The sequence below is a fragment of the Pan troglodytes genome, chromosome 18 (genome assembly GCF_028858775.2).
Source record: "Pan troglodytes isolate AG18354 chromosome 18, NHGRI_mPanTro3-v2.0_pri, whole genome shotgun sequence".
NCBI classification, from domain to species: Eukaryota; Metazoa; Chordata; class Mammalia; order Primates; family Hominidae; genus Pan; species Pan troglodytes.
Genome location: NC_072416.2, coordinates 62,802,258 through 62,824,484, shown reverse-complemented (window position 1 = coordinate 62,824,484; position 22,227 = coordinate 62,802,258). Strand labels below are relative to the sequence as shown.

The window sequence follows — 22,227 nt, the reverse complement described above, 5'->3', positions numbered from 1 at the left end:
GCGGTGGCTCACATCTGTAATCCTAGCACTTTGGGAGGCCGAGGTGAGCGGATCATCTGAGGTCAGGAGTTCGAGACCCCCTTGGCCAAAATGGTGAAACCCCATCTCTACTAAAAATACAAAGATTAGCTGGGCGCGGTGGTGTGCACCTGTAATCCCAGCTACTCAGGAGGCTGAGGCAGGAAAATGGCTTAAACCCCGGAGGTGGAAGTTGCAGTGAGCCAAGATCGTGCCACTGCACTCCAGCCTAGATGACAGAGCAAGACCCTCTCTCAAAAAACAAAACAAAAAAAAGTACTCAGGCAATAGCAGATATTACATCTATACAAAAATATTAGTGCTTCTCCAAAACTGGTAGTGAGTTTTTCCATTGAGTGCCTACTTTGGGACCCACCAGTAAGCCCTGCCCCATGCTATTTATAAAACAACACTAATCAAGGAAGGAGGTACATGAACAAATTCTGTGCTTTCAGTGTGTGATCCTTGATATCAGCATTTTTTGTTTCTTTGATTGTTTTCCTCCATGGACCTGAGGTAGGCTGGTTAATGATGAGCCTACACCACTATTGTGGCTCCCCAAGATAACAACACATGCCCTCTGCTATATTGGCCAAATAAGGCAGCCCTCAGAACACCAATTGTGTTCTTCCTGTTCCATGAACAGTTTCTGTCTTCTGTCTTTGGCTTGCCACAATCCAAACTCTTCGCCTGTTTCCTGTCAGCATCCTGGCCCTGGTCTGGATCCTGCTCTTGTTCAACTCACCCAGAACTCTGCTTTCCCCACTGACTTTGACGGTGGTCCAGGAGGACTGTAATTTCTTACTGATGAGCCCCTTCCTTCACATTATGCAACTGTGGTACTTTTCCCTGGTCTTTGCATATTGGACTAGGACATTGGCCATCTCCGCATTTCTATCCAGGTTCCATTCGTGGGGAAGAATGAATTTGTTTGCCTAGCCCTGATCCTCAGGTTACACATCCCCTCTCCTGAACCCATCATCCATGTTGCTAAGGTCATAGGGGGTTCAGGTTTGAACCTCCATAACTGTGCCCAGGCATATCTTTTTATTTTGTTTATTTTATTTATTTATTTTTTTTATTATCCTGCCTGAGCCTCCTGAGTAGCTGGGACTACAGGCGCCCAACACCACGCCTGGCTATATATATATATATATATATATATATATATATATATATATATATATATATTTTTTTTTTTTTTTAGTACAGACGGGGTTTCACCGTGTTGGCTGGATGGTCTTGATCTCCTGACCTCGTGATCCGCCCACCTCAGCCTTCCAAAGTTCATCATTTTAAAAAATTACATTAGAGTGCTTACTTCTATAAATAAGTTAAGAACTCTATTAAAAATATAAACAAGGAAATCTCTTAGCACAACTATTTGAACCTTTGGACTCCTATATATATAGGATGAGTTTTTAAATGCATGATGTCAATGTGCAGATAAGGTTTTCTATAAGAGTAAACATCTTTAAGTTGGTAAATTTAACATCATGTTAAACTGCCACATTCTAGTCCCAGAGGATTTTTTCCTTTGCTAAAACAAATGTATTGATATTTTTATCCATATGAGGACCCTGGTACAGACACACTCACAACAATAACACATAGTACACAACAAAAAAGATTTAATATTCCCATTATTTTTTCTTAATAGTCATTAAAATATTTTTAAAGTTCTCTCATGTTTAAAAGACGAAGTAAGCACCTCTGGACCATTGTGCCTGAAAATTATTCTTCAATTGGCATTTATTATTTTGATGAAAACTCTAGTTCTCAGGGTTTATGTTTTATTTTTACCCATGTCCCTATTGTGGAAAATTAAACAAAAAAAAGAAAAAAAATTCAGCAGGCACAGACCTCAGAGTAACTTAATATTCTCTTTTTAGCTTCTATTTTAGAACACTGAAGTGAAAACTCACCACAAAATGATTTTGTTTACTACATATTGAGCAGTGAGGATGGGAGGAAGAAGAAAAAAAAAACAAAGCAAACCATAAAACAGGCAATTTGTGGTGTACTTTCTTGTTTCCTTTCAAAATATGTTTTGGATTAGTTTTAATTACATTAGAAGTATTAATCCATTATCATGGTTAAGCAAAAAATTAAGGTAGAAAGACATGGTTAGATCACGCTTTTCTAAGCCTCTTCTAAGAGGTAGCTTCTATAGTCAGAGATGTGTCTTCCCAATATATTTACAGGCATTATATAAATATACGTATATAGAGAAATATAAAGTTTTTTTTAGATGTGCACTGCAACTTTTGTTTCACTTAACACATATATGGTATGATTGTGTGTTTGTGTGTGTATATATATATAAATACATAGATATATATACGATATATTTTACATTTCATAGGAATGATAGTTATATTCCTATGAAATATGATACCTATTAAATTATGTAAATTTACAAACATATATTTATAAAATTAAATATATATCATATCTCAATACACATATTACATATATTTATATATTCATATATGTAATAGCTACATCATTTTCATATAATACAATACATTATAGCAGTAAAAGAAAATATGTTAGATACTATATGGAAGATATATTATTATCCTTTATTACTATATCATATTTAAGAGAAAGTGAATGCCAGAGTTTATATGGCTAACTTGCTAATAATCATTTAAGTTGTTTTGTTTTAACAATGTTACAGATAGTGCTGCAATAAGCACAAATTAAAAATTTACGTTATTTTGCTGGTAAGAAACTGAAAATCAGTCAAGTTACCTCACATAATGGGTGAAGGTGTAAAATTAAGTTTATGCAAGTGGGGAAACCCAGCAAGAGCTGAAAAACCAGGTCCTAGACAGCAAAGAAAAACCCCTCTAGTACAATTATTTCTGGACCAAAATCTGCTCATAGGACTAGGTGGGTAGAAGACATTGCATTTCCCTTTGGGACTCTTCCTTTAGCCCAGCCTCTCCTTTCTCCTCACAATGGTTTCCTCACTTTCAAGCGTCTCTTCCCCCAGAAGTGCTGTTCACACTCCAGGCCTCTCAGTCCATAGCCTGGTCTTTCAACCTCAGTGCTCATGGAAAACTACTTGATTCCTGAATTTCTCAGCTTGGATTCCCTAAGGCAGAAGTTGGTTCATTGTCCTGGTGTGTGTGTAGCGGGGGAGCGTCGGGTGTGCACGTGTATGTGTGTGCACGTGCATTCTTTGTCAGGTCATGGCCTAAATAGGACTTTCCTGAATTTAGAGAGGGATGAGAAGAAACATCTCCCTCGTGAAAAAAGAGAATACACCTGGTGAACTTCATTCTCAATGTCTGGTGCAGTGCCTGGCTCAACATGGATTCCTGTTTACTATCTTAGATTCCAGAGGATCATGGAATTGTATCTCCCACATACAGGATATAAACAGTTATCAGTGGTGCTAGATCATGAATCCAAAGATCAGATCCAGCTGCTGCATGCACACTGGGCCTCACATTGCAATGTAGAAAATGAATCCAATAATGCACACTTTACACAAATGTGAACATTAAATGAGATAATGTCTAAATAGTCTTTGTAACCTTAAAGCACAATCAATATATAAAGCCAGCTCTAAGAAAAACAGAGTAAATCAAGAACCAGGAGAACTTATAACTTATGACTTATTCTTACATGAAGTAATTTTTATTCACCATGATGACAAATGCCAAGAAGGAGAAAGTCATGGTGACTTGAAAATTTCCTGTCTCAAGTACACCATAGCACAATCGTTTTGTCCAGACTCCATCCCAGCTTTGAATAGCCACCTCTCTGCTTGTTAAAGTTTACCTCTTCTTTGGAGACTTGGACGTAAGCTTGACTCGAGAGTTCCTGGTTTAAGCCACTTTGGGACATGAGTGAGGCTCAGAAAAGCTTTCTGTTTGTATGTGACACTTTTGCAGGCTGAAGTACCTTAGAAAATCTCAACACCTATATGAAGTCAGTTTAACGGATTTTCCTTTGCTTCTTAAATTTAACTTTTTAAAAATTTCTTCTAAAAAAAAAAGGGATACATATGCAGAACTTGCAGGTCTGTTACATAGGTATATGTGTACCATGGTGGTTTGCTGCACATACTGACCAGTCCTCTAATCTCCCTCCCCTCACCCCGCAACCGCAACAGGCCCTGGTGTGTGTTGTTCCCCTCTCTGTGTTCATGTGTTTTCAATGTTCAACTCCCACTTATGAGTGAGAACATGTGATGTTTGGCTTTCTGTTTCTGGGTTAGTTTTCTGAGGATGATGGCTTCCAGCTTCATCCATGTCCCTGAAAAGGACATGATCTTATTCCATTTTTTGGCTGCATAGTATTCCTTAGTGTATATGTACCACATTTTCTTTATCCAGTCTATCATTGACAGGTATTTGGTTTGATTCCATGTCTTTGCTATTGTAAATAGGACTGCAATATGGCGATTCCTCAAAGATCTAGAACCAGAAATACCAGTTGACCCAGCATTCCCATTACTGGGTATATACCTAAAGAATGTAAATCATTCTACTATAAAGACACATGAACACGATGTTTAAATTTAACTTTTGCCAAAAGTTTTACTACATTCATCACATTAGTTCTCCTTAGGAACATCAGAAAATGTGGACAAAGCAAAATATAATTAAATAGACTTGAAAAATTCATTCAGTCTTACCCACAGTCCTTCTCTCATGATCTCCCCAACGACTTCACAAGAACAAACGATTAATATTTCCATTTGATAGATCTGGAAACGAAGCTTTGGAGAGGCTAAATCACACACCCTAGGTCACAGAGTTAACAATAACTGGTTTCCTGTACTCAAAGCCAGTTGTCCTTTTCCCCAACTGCTTTATTCTAGGTGGAGTCCTGCGACTTGATTAATGAGCCATGCATTAGGTGAGCTGAAATCTTGCAAGCATCAGCTGCTAGGTAGCACCTGAGCTTTTAGAAACCTTTTCTGGTCTCTAAGTAGTGCCATTTATAACCTTCCATTAGAGGTGAACAGGAAAAAACTGTTTTACTGGCATTCTGGAAGTAACACAAAGGCAATCATATAGCGAAACCTCATTTTCCAGAAAAATTAAGAAGTCCAGGCCGGGCGCGGTGGCTCACGCCTGTAATCCCAGCACTTTGGGAGGCCGAGGCGGGCGGATCACGAGGTCAGGAGATCGAGACCATCCTGGCTAACACGGTGAAACCCCGTCTCTACTAAAAATACAAAAAATTAGCCGGGCGTGGTGGCAGGTGCCTGTAGTTCCAGCTACTCAGGAGGCTGAGGCAGGAGAATGGCGTGAACCCGGGAGGCGGAGCTTGCAGTGAGCCGAGATCGCGCCACTGCACTCCAGCCTGGGCGACAGAGCGAGACTCCGTCTCAAAAAAAAAAAAAAAAAAAAAAAAAAGAAGTCCATATCATAAAAGTGTAAAACTGGAAATAACCTAAATGTCCACCAATAGGGGATTGGTGGACACCACGGAATTCACACCATGGAATATTGTATAATTAATTAAAGTGGGATGTGGGCACATATTAACTGGCTTGGAAAAAAATATAGGTGATATTGATTAGATATACAAAACAGGTCTCCAAATATTTTATGTAATACAATCTCATATTTATAATAAATGCATCTATGCATATTAAAATATTGCTAGTGATTATACAGTGTTTTGCAGTAAAGTTCAATATATATTAGTTTATATTGATATGAATGATTAGTTTGAAAAAAGGGAGTCCTCCTCCTACTCTAAGAACAAAGGAACATGAACTGAGCATGTGATAGTTCTTTCTAATATAGAAGGTACACCAAAAATAATTCTAATTAAGTTCCTGTAACACATGTAGCAGGAGCAACTTGCATGCCTGCTTGTCATGAAGGAACTGTTTCGTGACTATTACATATTTTTAACCAATATTAATGAATACATTTTGTGCTGGTCCCAACTAAATATATGAAAGTCTTATCTGGTTCTTCTCCCTCCGTTTTCTCCCTGAGTTTGGTTTAGATGTCTCTGTTCCCTACCTTCACCCAGATTCTCATCCCATGGGTATATGTATGCCTCTCCCAATAGTCCACGGAGTGATTATGTGTGATTTACTTCTATCTTGCTGACAGCTAGCTTAAGAACTCAGTGTATATATGCAGCCATAAAAAAGGTTGAGTTTTATGTCCTTTTCAGGGACATGGATGAAGCTGGAAACCATCATTCTAAGCAAACTAACACAGGAACAGAAAACCAAACACTGCCTATTCTCACTCATAAGTGGGAGTTGAACAATGAGAACACATAGACACGGGAAGGGGAACATCACACACGGGGGTCTGTCGCGGGGTGGGGGTGTAGGGGAGGGATAGCATTAGGAGAAATACCCAATGTAGATGACAGGTTGATGGGTGCAGCAAACCACCATGGCACATGTATACCTATGCAACAAACCTCCACGTTTTGCCCATGTACCCCAGAACTTAAAGTATAAAGAAAAAAAAAAAGAACACACTGCATACTGAGAGCCTAATAAATGCTCTGAAATGTATATCTTTGTAAACTTGTTCGTGCTTGAGACAGAAATGACCAAGATGCATCAACATATACTGTCTGGAAATTAGCATATGTATTTCAGGTCAATGAATAAAGGTACTGGGTAAAGGTTTGAGAGGGAATAAAAGGCAGTGTGTATAAGTCCTGTCTCAAGGGTTTCAGATTGGAGAATTGCTGTCAACAAATGTTAGGAGGTAGTCTCACTTCAGAGAGTCCCATCTTTAGAGAAAGATTCCTTAGATCTCAGGTCTTTTTATTCAGCTCTTCATTTACTCATTCCACAATTATTGAGCTCTGTACTTTAGAATCGAGGAAGTTAGGGCAAATTCAGGAAGCTCTCTCTTGCCTTCATTCATCTGGAGTGAAGTTTGTTCTGCCCAAAGCAGGTAAAGGGTCCTTTAAAGTTGAATTCTCATTTCTTTCTTATATACTTATTTAACCAGGAGTTAGCTTTTCCTGCTCTTGAACTTCACATGAAAGGAAATAGACAGTATGTATACTCTTTTGTGTCTGGTTTCTTTTATGGAGTAAAATGTGTTTGAGATTCATCCATATTATTCTGCGCTTCAGTAGTTTGCTGCTTTTAGTGCTGTGAGAATTCCATGGTATGAATACACCACTTTTTAAATTGATTTACCTGTTGATGGATAACTGGGCTGTTTTCTGTTTGGCGCATTATCAATAAAACTGCTATAAACTTTGTTGAACAAGTTTTTTCATGGCTATGTTTTCATTTTCTTGAATATATACCTGGAAGTAGAATTACAGGGCCACAGGTTGCCTCTAAAAGTGGGTGGGGATGAGGACGGACTCTCTTGGGGGAGATGTGTTATTCTATATCTTATTAAGGGTTTGATCACACAGGCGTGTACATCTGTCAAAGCTCTTAGAATTGATACACTTAACTTTGTGCATTTTAATACATATAAATTCTATCTTAAATAAAAAGAACCGTAAACAAAGGCTAAACTTTATTTAATGACATTGTGCTAAAGTATTTGATAGGAATTGGACTACTTTCTGAAACTTAATTTGGAATGCATCAAAAAATAAGATATATTGATAGATGAACAAACAGATGAATAGACATGGTCTAAAATAACTATAGCAAAGCAATTACAGAATGTAAGTGATGGATACATCAGGCTATTCACTGTACAATTCACTGTACAATTCAATTTTTTTGTATGATTGAAATTTTTCATAATAAAATGCTAAGAAATAGAAATATTATTTCTTTTCTCTCTTCCACAAAAATCTTCCAATGACTTTCCAACCTACCTAGAGCAAAATCTAAGGTAGTTATTTTGGAGGATAAGGCACTGCCCAATATAGTGACTGGAGCCTCTCTGGCTTCATCTGCTCCCACACTTACCCTTTCTGGCTCGTTCCCAGTGATGACTTCCTTACTTTTCCTAGTGCACCCCTAGCCTGTTCTGGTCTCAGAGGTCTCACACTTACTGGGACCTCTGCATAGGATGCTCCCACCCCAGGTATTGGCATGGCCACACTCTCTCTGTACCGCTACTGATTCAAATCTCCTCTGACCCCTCCCCCAAGAGATCGCCTCTTTCCGCTTTGTCAATCTCTCCTCCTCACTGTTATGCTGTGTTTCTTTGTTCATAGCATTTAGCAGCACAAGATATCATTTAAAATATATTTACATTTTATTTATTTTCATTTCCTTACTGGTGTATAAACTAACAACCAGGACTTTGTTTTTATTAATTATTATTTTTAATTATTTTATTTTTGTGTTTTTACATTTATTTTTACTTGTAGAAATGTATGGGGTACACGTGTAATTTTATTGCATGCCCAGATTCCACAGTGGTAAACTTTGGGCTTTTAGGGTATTTGTCACTCAAATAACGTACATGGTACCCATTAAGTGACCTCTCATCATTTTATCTTGTTAATTGCTGTATCACCAGCTCCTAGAGCAGTGTCTGGCACATGCAGCAGCTACTCCATGCATATGTGTTGGCTAAATAAATAAATGGGACTTTTTATAATGCCATTTAGCAAAATTAAATAAACTTTTCACTTTAGAACTGTTTAGATATACAGAAAAATTGTGAAGATATTGAATTCTTGTACAGTCCATAACCATCATCCCCTATTGTTAACATCTTACATAGTATGGTACATATGCTAAAATTAATGAACCAACATTGATACATTTTTATTAACTGAAGTTTGTACTTAATTCATATTTCCTTAGTTTTTATCTAATGTCGTTTTTCTGTTTCACAATGCCACCCAGAATGCCACAATGTCACATTGCATTCAGTTGTCACATCTCCTGAGGCTGTTGATTGTGACAGTTTGTCACATTTTCCTTGATTTGATGATCTTGACAATTTTGCGAAGTACTGGTTAGGTCTTTTGTAGAATGCTTCAATTGAGAATTGTCCATAGACTTTTTTACAAGACAATGAATAAGCTTGGGAAAATTTTGTTCCCTCAGGAATTGTGACATGTACCCAATATTCTAAAACATTTGTACTACTTTAGAATACAGATATATCTTACAGGTCTTTCTTGCTTGGTGTTCCTACAAACCCTGTGGTGAGGAATATATTTCTATGTGCATACTGCATATGAGATAACACAGCTTCCAAAATGGTATCTGTGCCAGATCACACAGAATCCATGCCCGAGAAGAACTCTAACCTGAACTTTCTAACCACAGGTCCAGCTCACTCTCTCTCTGCCTCTCACGTCAGCCTCTAGAGCCCACATGCTGTTGACACCATCACAAATTGCCCTTTGCAGACAGCTACCCAAACCTGAAACTCTTCAAAGGCATGCAGTATCATGATTCCTTGCTCAGTTGCTTTCAATCAAAAGAGTAGCACTGCATCTAACAATACTGTTAGCCAGAGAAATTAATGCTCTGGGATAATATTTAAATTTAAGCTGATAGAACTTATCAAAATATCATGTTCTGGGCTTGTCAATAGGTGAAATGTTTCTGAGACACTTTCATGTGAAAAGAACCAACGGTCATTAGGTTGATAGCACCTGTTCCTGCATCTCATTCTGTGTAAGAGAAGAATGAACAAGAACAGATTGAACACGGAGCACTTTCCCCATCACAATTTGCCTGGGGAATCTTGTGGGGAGAGGAACCATCCTGGGGCATTCTCCACAACTGCTAACCAGTGTTACCAGTTGCAAAAATCTTACTTTCCTTATAAATACAGACTCTAAATTGACTTGTTTTATTCCATTATAAAATGCTTCATTCTACAGCTTACAGGTAACTTATTATGCTGAGTCCAGAAGAAAGAAAGGCACATCAGCCTCATTAATTCCAGTTTCACCCCCCAGGGAGATTTCCTTCACACCACCATATGGACTCATCACCCCTGGGCTTTGGCTGTCATGGCTTTTATGAGAATCCATTATCCATCTTCTCATAATTGTCTGTTTTAAGAGTGGAGCTAGGCTCACCTTGTTCATGACTGAATCCCAGAGCAGGATTACTCCATCCTATATACCCAATAACTACACCTGAAATAAAATGTATTTGTATGAATCATAGCTATTATTTATAATATTTTTGTTCTTTGTACACAATTGAAATAGTTTATAATTTATATATTTTACAATAAAACAATTTCTATTAGGACATGGGAATGGAAACTATGTATATTGGTGACAAATAAGCAGTTTCGAACAAATAGATGAATGTTATACTCTGAAGAGTGCAGTATTCTCAAGGATAGATGAAAGCAAACTAACATGCAGGTCCATCCCCCTGTGTGAACAACTTCCTACAAGCGTGGGAGAATCCAGAGGTTCTTTTTAAATACTTACCTTTACTAGAGAAGAAATTACATCATGTACTTTTACTTAACAATAAGTACTCCTGTTAAGAGTAGCCCTATTTCTGAATAGGAAATAAAGCTGGTTTCTGAATAGAAAAAAAGTTAACTGCATGTGGTTATAAAATGTATGCCCATGAAGAAGCTGATTGGGGGCCATCAATTAGAAACTTTGAATCTTTAAGTCCTCCCCCCAAGAGAACATCTCCACATCTCCACTGGATTCACTTCTAAAGTAGAACCCAAAAGAGTCATGTGGAATTGGTCCAGTTGGGGAGGGGGATACCTGCAGAGGCCATGACTGACATCAACTGGGGCCTTATTTTTGTTGCTACACCGATGTATCTTTTTGGTTAAAAGCCATGTTTCCTTTTTTTTTTTTTTTTCTTTTTTTAATAAATGACATGCAGTTAGGTAAAAGGCCACTCGCCTAGGATTTCACGTCTTAATCATTGGTTAATGACCAGAACAGACTTGTGATTTTGAGTAGGGGTGTAGCTATGGGCTCCCAAACAGACCCAAATAGGTCACATTTGCAAACTTGCTTTCCATAGCCAATGAATGGTTCGTGCATTTTCTGAGGACTTTTTCCTCTCTAAATCTAGATCTTCCATGGAAACCTCTTTAAAGTCTCCTGAGGCTGATTCCGCTATTATATTCTATACCAATCTCTGTTGTTTTGTGGCATCTGTAACAGCTGGGACACTATCTAGTGCAATATTTTTTAAAATTTTAATTCCATTTTCTTCCCATCTTATATAGTTTGTTGTTTTCTCTATTTAACTCTTTCTTCCACCTGGATCATAAGCACATTAGAATTTTACTATCCTTGTATGCCATAAATTATACATTAATAGAATAGTTATGGCTTGGGAGAAAAAGTTACTTGTGATTTGCAATTAGAGAGATTTTAATCAAGTTTACCATTCTCAAGAAGTCTGTTTTGCATATAAATAAGGATCCCTAAAAATCGATCTGTTTTGCTCAATTATAAAATGCTTCATTTAGAAGCCTAAGGGTAATTTATTATACTGAATGTGAGGAAAGGAAGATGTATTGCATTATGTTTAATCTTATCAAATGGCTGCTATATTTAATGACAATGTCTGTTTATCATAATTATTATAAGTTGTCTAGGTTAATAAAATCAGAAGACCTATGTGAGATTTTTAAACGCTAAATTTATTATTTATACACCGTCTCGAATACCAGCTGTCCCTCATGGATGTGCCGTCATCCCGTGTGTTTGATTTCTGCTGAGGTGGCTGGAGGACTTTGTGTCAGTCAGACAAAGTAGACTATAAATCCAGGCCCCTAGAACCCTCTACAATAAAATATGTAGAAAATAAAAACGTAGAAGAGGAAGAAAATAATACATGCAGGCTTTCAGATATTTAATATATGCTTTACAAATTCCTTTCTTTCATCATTGGAGATGTTATTTCCAGACAGATTCAACAGAAACCAAAGCAAAATCTCTGTTCTCTTATAATCTCATAACCAATGATATATGTGTGTATAAGTGATGGAGACAGTAGTGTAGAATATATATCTTACTGTTTCTCCAAAAGTATTCTGCGCATGTGGATCTCAGGCAAATTTAACCTTGAGGAAACTGAGGCTCAGAGAGGTGTGTAAGGAACTGGAGGTCACACTATTGGAAGAGCTTTGTGTTAAACTCCTCTGCTTTCAAAGCTTACTTTTCCCACAATAAGTTGATGACTCAACACTGGAGATGTAGGGCAGGTGATGAAAAGTTTTCAAGACTCAGAATTAGAAACCTGTAGTTGGGTTCTTGGCTTCCCAGCCTTGTGATCCTGGATAAGGCAAAGTCTTTTGCTTTTTGCTGTTACACCTATGAGTCTTTTTGGTTAAAAGACATGTTTCCTTTTTTGTAAATGACGTGCAGTGGAATGCATGTAAATGACATTCAAAAAAGACAACGGTTTGTTCTTTGTCTGTGTCATGGGCTTATTGCAAGAGTGAAAGTTGACAAAATTACACCTGTAGGTCTATCCAAATTCATTGCTTCTGCAGAAACACACACACACAACTATTGAAAGCACCATACATGAAAATGGGAAAATCTAGTTCAGTTTTTGCAAATGCCATAGTTACAATTACAAGACAATGCAGGTGCATCCTTTTTTTCCCCACACCTTTACCCTGGCAGACATCAATTTACAAAAAAGGAGAAATTTGTTCACTCTTGGTTGTTTAAAACTCCCTTCAGAGACATTGTCTTTTGAGTGGGCCAGTTCCCCAGAAACAATGTTGGTTTGTGCTGGTTGTTTGGCAGCTGACATTTTGATAAATGGAAGTATTAGACCATGCATTAAATTACAGTTAGAACTTTACCTGCTATTTTTTCCCCAAATGTAAATGTACTTTAAAATAAAAGGGAAAATAATCACTGTGGTAGCTTCACTTTTAAGTACATGCTTTTTTTTTTTTTTTTTTTTGCCAAATGTGCTTGGTTATTTGCCATAAGAAATGTAACTAGTTTTAAACTGGAAGGAAAATTCTATGACACATTGCTCAGGACCTTGATGTTAAGATGATTGCTCTGGGGAGATAACCAGGCCTAGAATACAGGAAAGTAATGTCTTGCTCAATTTGTATCTAGTTCGCAGAACTTGTCCAGGGAAACACTATGGAATTGAAAATAAGGGAAAGCTAAATGAGGTATGGCCAAGGCAGGGACTTGGGGATTCAGTTAGTCCCCTCCACATTCCTCGTCCAACACTTTCAATCAGAAACCACACTCTGTAAACCCTACTTCCTTGAAATCCTGCCTAAAGTTCATTCTTCCCCATTACCACTGAAACTACCAAGTTCAGGATTTATCGTGTTTCCAGACCTCATGCAATAACTTCCTAATTGCTCTTCTTGCTTTCAGTTATGTCCATTCCAATCTACCCTTGAATCTGGATGCCAGAACCATCTTGACTGTTAGCAAATACGGTGCTATAATTAATCCATTCTCACCCATGGCTGAATATTAGAATTAACAGGAAAGTCTCTAAAAATACTGATGCCCTTGGCCCATCTTTAGAGATTCCAACTGCATAAATTTGGACAAGCGACCAAGTATTGTTATGGTATTGTTTTACAACTTCCCAGATGGTTCTTTTCTTTTTCTTTTTGAGACAGGGTTATTGTCTGTAACTCAGGCTGGAGTGCAGTGGTGTAATCACTGCTCGCTGAATCCTTGACTTCCAAGGCTCAAGCAATCTTCCTGCCTCAGTCTCCCAAGTAGCTAGGACTACAAGCATGCGCCACCAAACCCAGTTAATTCCCCCAGCTATTGTAACATTAGGACTAGGAACCGCTACTATAAATCCCTGCACGTGGTCTTGTGGTGTCTGCTTAGCACTTTAACATGGCCATGAACACCTCCAAGGTAGGACCTCTGCCTGCCTCCTTCATGTCTTCTTTCTACTCATCAAGAAGCATCAGTTTTTGCCACTTGGCCATAGATTTCTCTTCATTCTATGACTTTGCATGTCTTGCTGTTTTCTGGGAGTATTCCCTTTACCTGGTTTATCGACTTATATAACTTTAAGTGTTCATGTTTATAAAGGCTTCTCTGACCTGCCAACATACCTTACGTCTCTATATAGTGTAGTGAAAACTCCTTTATTTATATTCCATTGTACTGTTACATAAATACATGGGTATACCAAATAAATGTGTGTGTATATAGGTGATACCATCTGAAACACCAAATCTCTCATTTTTATGTTTGTTTTCTCAGAGTTCAGCAAAGCACATGATCAGCGTTTCAAGCATTTCTGCTAAGTGGGAAATCTAATGAATGATTTATGATCATTAATTTAGTTTAATTTAATGATTTAAGATAATTTAATGAATATCTGGGCAGTGAGAGAAACTGTCCTTAAATATTTGGAAAGAGATACTATGATGAATTTTCAAAGCACTGGTTATCTCAGAAAAATATAGGATTTTGAACCAGGACTCATTTCAAAAGAAATGTGCCAAATATTGGCAAAACCAACTATATGAGGTCAAATTAAGGCATGCCAGGTCAGAGGCTGTGGGCTCAATAATGCCCCATAGTGTGCTGTAGAATTGTATTTTTAATATGCATATGCCATTTTCTTTTGCATGAAGCTTGCACCTCTTGCCCTGCTCTGAAGTAGCTCTCCATTAATGGCTTTCCTCTAGGACTACTGTCATGGATTCTACTGCAGAAACCTTTTGCAATCAGCGTTTTGTGGGAGAATAAGCTCTAATCCCTTAAGAGTATGGTTCTCAAAGTGTAGTTCCTGGACCAGCAGTACCAGTATCACCAGTATACTCAGAAATGCTAGTTCTTGGGCCCCAATTCAGACCTACTGAATCAGAAACAACTAAGGTGGAGCCCAGCAATCTCTAGCTTCACAAGTCTTCCAGGTGATTCTGATGCATGCTCAAGTTTGAGAACTACTGGCCTAGAGTCAGCATAGTCGAGCATTTCAAATTTAGAACAACAGAGCCAGCACAGATGTGCCTCTATGAGAACCACCTGAAGAGAGTTGCAATAATACAGGTTCCAGGATTTTTACATATTCAGTGGGTCTAAAATGGGACTTTGCAATCTAGATTTTAGCACAGGTTTCCTTGGTTATTCTGACCTGGACTAAAATATGGGAATAAAGTACCTAGATAGTTTCTGAGCTCTTTGCCAATCAGTGGATGCTGTCTTGTTTCATTCATTGCTTCCTTCCTTTTTACTTAACTTCTGCTGGAGGCAACATCTTCTTCCCCATAGATTCTATAATTAGGTTGCACATTAGAATCATTTAAAAAGTAAAGCATAAAAACAAACAAATAAACAGGGCTCACCTCTACTCAGAGTAACTCATTTAGTATCTAGGAGTAGGGCCTGACTACTGCTATTTTTTAAAAGCTCCTCAAATGATGCTCATGTCAGCAAAGACAATGTGAGTAGAAAATCAGACAATATAAACACTGATTTGTGAGCCACAGTTGAGTATGAGATTCTTCAATATTTTGCCAGAGGTTGTGGCTCTGCAAACCCCAAACCATAGTCTTTACATCCCCAGGTAAGTGTCTCTTGACACAAGCCCAGCCAGTCAGATTTTCTTCAGTGGGAATTTGAACGCTGAGCATGGAATTGACCACATCACCAGATGGTGTCCGAGTAGAGTCTCCCTTGGCCATGTTCTAGAAAGGAGGCCTTACAGTGACTGTCCCTATACTACACTGGTTTCTCTCCACCTGAGGCTTGGTTGTTAACCTTTTGTTTTTATTCTGTGAGCTACCCTAGTGTTTTTCCAATGAGTTCTTACTTTTTTTTGAAAAAGTTGAAGTTGGTTTCTTTAGCTTGCAGCCCAGAAGACTTTAATGAACACACTCTGCCACGAATTGATGGTGAAACCCTGGGCAAGTCATCTTACATTTCTAGACCTCCATTTCCTTCAGCTGTACAATGAAGCTAGTGATGTATATCCACATTTCTTAACCACTTATAAAATGACACTCATTCTTTAAAAAAATGAGCTGCATGAAACTTGAATAAATAAAATGAAGGAAAATGATGATTGATTTTCCCACCTCAAATCTTTCTTTACTGTTTGACAAAACTTATTTCACTCTGAGCAGAGGCCTGAAGAATCCTCTTAGTAGAGCTGTTCCCTTGGAGAACAGATGATGATAAAGAGTTCTCTTTCCATAGTTTTGTGGTTCTTTTTTATTGCTCTATTTTTTATTATTCTTATTATTTTTAAATATTTTTGTGGGTAAAAATCTAATAATCCAATCAAAAAATGGGCAAAGTATTTGAATAGATATCTCTCAAAAGAAGACATACAAATGGCAAACAGGCATCTGAAAAGATGCTCAACATCATTGACCATCAGAGAAATGCAAATTAAAGCTACAATGAGATATCATTTCACTTCAGTTAAAATGGTTTATATCCAAAAGACAGGCAACAACAAATGTGGAGAAAAGGGAATCCTTGTACACTGTTAGTAGGAATGTAAATTGGTACAACCTCTATGGGGGACAGTTTGGAGGGTCCTGAAAATCTAAATATTGAGCTACCGTATGATGTTATGATCCAGCAATCCCACTCCTGGGTATATACACAATAGAAAGAAAATCAGTATATCAAAGAGATATCTGTATTCCTATATTTTTTGCAGTACTGTTTACAATAGACAAGATTTGGAAGCAAGCTAAATGTCGATCAACAGGCTTTGTGATTCTTGATTCAAAGCCTTGAGACAGAAACAACTGGAGTTTTCCATTTTAGAGCCATATATTGCTAGATGTAAAAGGCCATGTAATGATACTTAATGGAACACACAAAGGGGTAAATGCAATGCAAACTCGAAGGTAGAAAACTGCTTTTCCAGAAGGCCTTTTAAAAGAGAACTGATTGACTAATCTATTTTTTTTTTAGCTATGGAAAAATGCTATCTAAAAATAGGAATCATATTATCCTGGAATATTTGGACACCTGTTGAGTGTTGCCTCTGAAGTCTTTTAGGATGCAGAGTTAACACCCATGAAAAGGTCAAGACAGTTCTCTGTTTCCAAATGAAATTGCTTGGAAACACATTTCAGTAGGAAGTTGGGTTTTTGGAGACCTGCTGTGAAAGTTAGCAAATGAAATGTAAAATGTGTGAAGTTTTCAGTTTTAGAAAAAATACCAATTTTAAAAGATTGTGGCATTTTTGCTTTACCAAATGAAGCTCTTTTGGTGGACTTAAATATATCTCCTGCATATTCTGGGCTTAAATAAAAAAATCTTCAAAATATCATTTTATTAAAATCTTCCCACACTGCTAAAAATTCAGAGGTCATAGTCTAAGTTATTTCTAGCAGGATCTATGCATGAAATTTCTGTATGATACACTATGCACAGGTTCCACTGCAAAAGACAATACAGGTAAACATAATAATGCCTATGATGACCACACCATGGGCAAGGGCATCTTCTGAGCATTCTTATAATCTTAGCTCACTTAGACCCCTTCCCTGCTAACCTATTCTCACTTACTGCAGCCTGGTCCTTCCCCGCTCCTAAGCTGCAGTTACCCTTGGCAAAGGTTGGAAATGGTCTCTTAAGAGTTTCTGCGCAATAACCATGATGTTCTTGTCCTATGATTTGCTTCTCTGCTTGATGTTGACGTCGGTGTTAATTTTGACTATTCTCTTTCTTAAAACTATCGGCCATCTTGACATTGGTTATTCTGCATTCTTTGAGTCTTCTCCCCCTTCTATTAATGCTACTTTTTGGTCTCATCACTTCAGTCTCTCCTCAGCTCTTCCCATGAATGTTGGCATTGCCTAGCACTCTGTCTGTAGGACCACTATTTTAACATGCACTTGCCCCCTTGGGTAACTCTACCAAGTGCCAAAACCCATTCTTTATGAGTTTTACAATGCCATATCCGACATATTTTGGGGCACTTCTGTCTATCTTGGCATGAGAATCTCAAACTCAGCATGCCATAAGGTGATGGTTACTAATAGAATGGTGTCTGGCATCAGAATGTCTGGCCATGAATCCTGCTAAGTATGTATTATAGATATGACCATTGTCATGTTTCTTAACTCCCTGGGTTTCACTTTCCTTATTCTAATGTTTTGAGGATTAAATAGGACAGTGCATGTAAAGTGTTTACGCACACTAAGCCCTAAATAAATAAAATTTAGCTATATTTATACATATTCCAATTTAACTTGCTAATTATTTTATATATGGATCTTAAACTTGCTGCCATCCAAACCAGAAATTAGATAATTATTTTTGACTTCTAATGTTGGCTCACCTACACATCAATTAATCATTGAATACTATTAATTTGAAATTTTAAAAAAGTTTTAAAATGTATTATCTTTTCTATGTCACCATTTATATTGCCCTAGTTCATGTCTGTTTATGCTTCTATATATACCTCTGTCTGTCTGTGTATCTATCTATCTATCTATCTATCTATCTATCTATCTATCTATCATCTATCTCTCTCTATCTGAATGTTATATATCCTTAGAAGGCAAGGACTGTGTGTGTATGAAAGACAAGGACAGAGAAAGATGGAGACAGGTTTTACTTAACTTGAAAAAAATCTATGATATATTCTTACCGGAGCTTAAAGATATGGGGGGAAATATATAGAAAAGAGAAAAGCTGCTAATAAGCACACTTGGACATGGTGCCAGTACTTAAAGAGGTTGGCAAGCCAATGCTAATTGAATAGAACCACAGAACCACACTGTTGATGCCACATTAAAATAGCCTTTCCTTCCTTTAGGGCTGTTTAATAAAAATGCAGTGTTTTATATACATCCTAAATGTTGCTTTATTGAAGAACTTAAAAGCAAGTTAATAACAGCATACTTAGGGTTTAGGTGGGAGACTACAATAATGGCCTATTTGAAAAGAAAAATTACATAGTAAACCCAGTCTCACACTGGAGGTGATTTTATGAATCAGATTTGGAATTCTAAGCAATCAAATACAGGTGATGCTCAAGGTTACGATATCTGGTAGAATTTACTGCATATAAGGAAACACTCAAAGCAAACAATGTCTTCAATATATTAACCATTGTGGGTCTACTTTCTTATGTTTCCCTGACACTGCCACAAATCAGAAATAAATAGCATCATTTTAAAGATTAAGGAGGTTTAAAACCATACTTTAAAAATGGAATGAAAAACTAAAATAAAATACATTGACTTTTATACTCTATTTGTTAATAAAAGGAAAGTCAGAGAATATGCTCATATTTTGCAGCTTCATGCACTTTCTCTTTCTTATATAACCAACCAAATTAGAGCCATGAAATATATTTTTAAGTTCCTAATTTAGTATATTTACCTGAGTTGCAAGATGAATATAAAATAGCTTATTTAGGTTTCATGCTTTTAATAATGCACCAAAGTTACTATCTGGAAATATCATTAATTGTACTTTAAAAATAAAAAAATCTTGAAACAGCTTTCAGAATCTTTTAGTTATCACAGATAGAATAAATGACCAATTTCTTTCTGGCTATAAGTAATACATACTACTTCTGCCCATAAAGGAATTGAAAATGCACAGTAAGAAAAACATTTTCTTAATTGTGACCTTCATACAACAAAATTACAATAAATGAGAAACCTGATATATGGAGCTCAACAACAATTTATGAATTATTAGATTACTTTTACTACCTTAGAATTTAAATCAAAACAATTTGTCTCTCAATATATTTTATATGTATATGAAGTAGTTGTTGTTTTTATTTTTGTCGCCTAAACTTAGAGTACTCTTTCCTAAGTACTTCATACTAAATTTGTATGGTTAATTTTCAACCAAGCCATTCACTTGTCTAAAAGAGGGACATATTGAATAATCATTGTTATACTTTCTTTACCTTTTAATTTACAATCTAATTAGCATTTACATTACAAGAAAGGCAGAATAAAAGGGGGTGGGATTTTGTTAGATTATATGTTTTATCATTCTTGTTAAAGAATACAAAATCTGAAGTAAAATATGAAGTAAAAATATAAATACAATGATCAAATTCTTAAAGTCAAGATGCTATAATACTAAGTGGTGAAGAGAAATGTGGTATATTCCATTCCTGAAGTGAATTTTAATTGGACTAACAAATAGACCCTACCAAAGACATGCTGCTTTCTAAGTGATTCATAAGTAAGACTGTGAGGTAATTTGTGGCTGAAAATAGGCCCTTGAAAATACACCCAATGAACTCAATTTGAAGTATTTTTTTTTGGCCAAGTATGACTATCGCATATGAAATCATTACAAAAAAAGAACAAAATGTGTCGAGGAACTAGCTTTTCCACTCAGATTAAGAACAAGACAACATCACTCCTTTTAATACTCATACTAAAAATACTAGCTAATGCAATAAGAGAAGAAAAGGAAATAAAATGTATACAGATAGGATGAAATAAATAAAACTATTTATTTACAGATAACATTTTTATGCATAAAATCTGCATATACAATCACATTGAAGGTTAGGGTTTCATTTCATGAATTTTTGTGGGAGGGGCTTAAATAATCAACAACAACACTCTTGCAACTAATAAGCAATTGTAGCAAGGTTGAAGGATACAAGATGTACATGCAAAAGCCAATCACATTTCTATAAACCAGCAATGAACAAGTAGAATTTGAAATTAAAAACACAATACTGTTTACGTTAGCATCCCCCAAAATAAAAATACTTAGGTATAAATCCAACAAAATATGTGTAATATCTATATGAAGAGAACATTGAAACGCTGATGAAAGAAATCAAAAGTAAACTAAATAAATAGAGGGATATTTCATGTTTGTAAATAGGAAGACTCAATATTTTCAAGATGTCAGTTCTTTCTAATTTGAACTATTCATTGAAGTCTCAATTAAAATCTCAGCAAATTATTTTATGAATATTGACAAACTGATTTTATAGCTTATATGGAAAGGCAAAGGACCTAGAAGAGCCAACACAATATTAAAGTAGAACTGACACTCTCCAGTTTCAAGATTTACTATAAAGCTACAGTAATCAAGACAAGATGGTATTTATGAAAGAATAGACAAGCAAATCAAAGAAACAAAATAAATACTAGCAATAGACCCACAGAAATATAGCCACCTGATCTTTAGCAAAGGAGCTAAAATAATGCAATTGAGAAATGATAGCATTTTCCAAAAATTGTGCTAGAACAATTGGACATTTACATAAAAAAAAATCTAAACAGAATGGTTATAACTGGTAGTAGTCAATTGAGGGCCTCTATAACTGAATATAACTGATTGGTTAGTTTAAACTACAGAAATTTGTATTCTTACAGATCTGGGGCCTGGAAGTCCAAGATTAAGGTGTCAGTAGGTTTGGTTTCTCTAGAGGCCTTTCTTCTTGGCTTTTAGACATCTGCCTTTTTGCTGTGGATTTCACATGGCTTTTTTATCTGTGCGTACACTCTTTGTATCTCTTCCTCTTCTTATAAAGACACTAGTGCAGTTTGATTCGAGATGCACCCTCATGACCTAATTTAAACGTAATTACCTCCTTCAAGGCTCTTTCTCCAAATAGAGTCACGTTGATGGTTAGAGTTTCATCTCATGAATTTTTTAGGGGGACTATAATTCATTCTGTAATACACTCTTCAAAAAATTAACTCAAAATAGATCACAGAACTATATATAATACAAAATTATAAAACTCCTAGAAGATAACATAACAGAAAATCTAGATGACTTTGGGTATTGTAATAACTTTTTTGATGAAAGACCAAAGATATGTTCTATGATAAAAATAATTGATAAACTAGGCTTTACTAAAATTTTAACAACCCAAACTTCCGCTCTGCAAAAGACCTGTCAAGGGAATAAAACAATAAAACACAGATGAGGAGCATTACTTGAAAAATACATACCTAATAAGGAACAAAACTATGTAAAAATCCCTTAAAAATCAGCAATAAGGAAACAAGCAAACAAAGGAATCAATTAAAAACCAGGCCAAAGACCTGAGAAGACACTGCACTAAAAAAGATATTTAGAGGGCAAATAACTTATGAAAAGTTGCTCAACATCGTATGTCATTAGAAAATTGTAAATTAAAGCTACAATAAGATAGTAGTGCATACCTATTAGAATGTCCAAAAGCTAAAACACTGACCACACCAAATGCTAGCCGGCATGTGAAACAACGGAAACCCGAATTCATTGCTGGTGTGGATGCAAAGTGGAACAGCTATTTTAAAAGACAGGCTGGCAGCTTCTTATAAAACTAAACATATACAAAACTAAACATACTCTTACAACATGATCCAACAATCATGATCCTTGGTATTTATCCAAATA

General features: G+C 36.4%; 2 long non-coding RNA genes across 9 annotated transcripts in view; one reads left to right on the top strand and one right to left on the bottom strand.

The window, feature by feature from the left end:
- LOC134808819 (uncharacterized) overlaps positions 1 to 22,227 on the bottom strand; it is a 234,065-nt gene that overhangs the window by 16,825 nt on the left and 195,013 nt on the right. The window contains exon 7 of one of the 2 annotated variants that reach the window (XR_010152636.1): positions 20,314 to 21,738. The exons of the other annotated variant lie outside the window; for it this stretch is intronic. This is a non-coding gene — a long non-coding RNA (uncharacterized LOC134808819). Of the gene's footprint in view, positions 1 to 20,313; positions 21,739 to 22,227 lie in introns of those variants that run through there. 2 annotated transcript variants of the gene reach the window in all.
- LOC134808818 (uncharacterized) overlaps positions 1 to 22,227 on the top strand; it is a 243,714-nt gene that overhangs the window by 143,124 nt on the left and 78,363 nt on the right. The gene's annotated exons all lie outside the window — the stretch shown is intronic.